The sequence below is a fragment of the Medicago truncatula genome, chromosome 6 (assembly GCF_003473485.1).
Source record: "Medicago truncatula cultivar Jemalong A17 chromosome 6, MtrunA17r5.0-ANR, whole genome shotgun sequence".
In the NCBI taxonomy this organism is placed as follows: domain Eukaryota; kingdom Viridiplantae; phylum Streptophyta; class Magnoliopsida; order Fabales; family Fabaceae; genus Medicago; species Medicago truncatula.
Window position 1 is genome coordinate 28,431,714 of NC_053047.1, and position 2,123 is coordinate 28,433,836.

Below are 2,123 nucleotides of genomic sequence, written 5' to 3' on the forward strand. Positions count from 1 at the left end.
CCTATTTATCCCTTTATTCACATTTACCTCAAATTTTCTAACAATGAAAGTGATGATTCCACCTACCACTATATCACCTTTATATCCAGTTTCTTTCTAGCAATTGAAACAGGATAATAAATTAAATAATAGCAAATGTTAACATGGTGGTTATAAAGCATAGCCCACAACAAAAATAGCTCAACATTCCTCATCATTCCTACCTCTTTTCTACCCCATATGGTGCAAGCCATAACCGTGTGAAGGTACCTAAGCACAGGGTTGTGAATTTATTCAACAGCCTAATCACATGTTCATCTATTTCTAGTCTATCCAAAGCATTAACATCAGGGTACCTGCAAGGAGAGATAGTTCTAGAGATTAGAGAATTATACCTATTTCTTTGCTCGGAATCCTTGAATTGGATCCCATGATTGCGGGTTGTTGATTGCTTCTTGCTTGCACCACTTCCGGAGGCTTCAATCTTCTCACCTTTCCTTTTTTATGCCATTGACCTTAGCTTGGTTTGGGTGTGGGTGGAGGTTAGGCTTGGACAAGGTTTATGTGGGAAGGGTTGGTTTAGTGATGGGGTTTGGTTTTAGTGAGGTTTATGAGTTGAATGGTGGAGATTGGTGAAGAATTTTTTTGGAATGGTGAATGGGGATAGATATGGAGGTTTGAAGATTGATGTTATGGAGGTTTAGAGAGAAAAGTTGAAGGATGAGGGAAGTTTGTGTTTGAGAGTGAAGGAAGAAGAAGAAAAGTGAAAAAAAATGGTAAAAGAGGGTCTGGGACCATGGCACGGCCGTGCCACCACAGGCACGGGCCGTGCCAACTCTCTGGAAGTTGGTGGATGTTGGCTAGGTCACAGGCACGGCCGTGCCAAGCTTCTGGACGTGCAAGGCTCAATTTTCTTCATTTTTTTGCATCATATTTGGATAAATACCTACAAAACAAATTAAAGCAACACAAAACAAACAAAATAAAAGCAATTAAACTCGTGTGTTGCCTACCACGAAGCGCTCTTTTAGAGTCATTAGCTTGACGATTAGAAGGTTTCTCTACCCAATACCCAATCTTTCCCAAAGGGATAGTGGCATCAACCTGAGATTCTCTCCCAAATCACACATAGCTTTGTCAATGGTTTCACTCTCAATCACACAAGGGGTGGAAAAACTCTCAATCACTATGAGGTTAGGCTTAGCAAGCCTTTGTGGGACATGGATTTTGAGTTTATAAGGTGGTGAAACGATTGGCTTATCACTCTCTCCTATGACTTTCTCACCTTGTTGCTTTTCACTCTCTATCTCACCCTCAATTGTCTTAGTTTTCATAATGGGGTCCTCTAACTGCTTACCGACCCTAAGTTGAATAACATTTATAAGGTCTTTGGGGTTGGCTTCAGTTTGACTTGGAAAGACTTTGGGGGTTTGAGAGGAAGTAGCTACTTTTTGGGCTACTTGAGAGATTTGAGTTTCTAGCATTCTAGTGTGAGTAGCAATGGAGTCCACTTTAGATATAAGCTTGACAAGAGAGTCATTCAAAAATCCAGTTTGATTTTTAAGTTCTTGAAATTGCTTGGATTGCTCCATAGCATGTTTTTCTAGTAAAATTTCCAAGCTGGATTTCTGAAGGACTCTTTGGTTGGGACTTTTAGCAACACTACCTAGTTGGCATTCAACACCAGTATGGCTAAGTATTCCACAAAATTCACAAGGTGGTGAAACAAGAGCAGGTGTGACGACGCTTACACTTAATTTATCAAATTTTTGAAGAAGTGTGTCCACCTTATCAGATAGATGATCAAGGGTAGAAACCTGGTACATACCTTCCTCTTTTTTAGAGGGTGGAGGAATAACATCAGTGATAACTCTCTCACTTGTCCATTGATAGTGGTTTTGTGCCATGTCCTCGATCAAATCATATGCTCCTGTGAAAGTTTTATTCATCAGCGCTCCACCTGCAGCTGCATCAACATTCATTTTTGTGGAAAACAAAAGACCATTATAAAAAATGTGGATAATAAGCCAATTCTCAAAACCATGATGGGGGCAAAGCCTAAGCATTTCTTTGAAACGCTCCCACGCATCGTAAAGAGATTCACCATCTTTTTGAGTGAATTGTGTGATTTCACTCCTCAATTG

At 40.1% G+C, this 2,123-nt stretch overlaps 1 non-coding gene across 1 annotated transcript; it reads left to right on the forward strand.

The window, feature by feature from the left end:
- The first annotated feature begins 2,016 nt into the window (after window positions 1–2,016).
- LOC120576249 (small nucleolar RNA R71) lies at window positions 2,017–2,123 on the forward strand. Its single transcript, XR_005642326.1, has one exon. It is a non-coding gene; the product is annotated as a small nucleolar RNA R71 (small nucleolar RNA).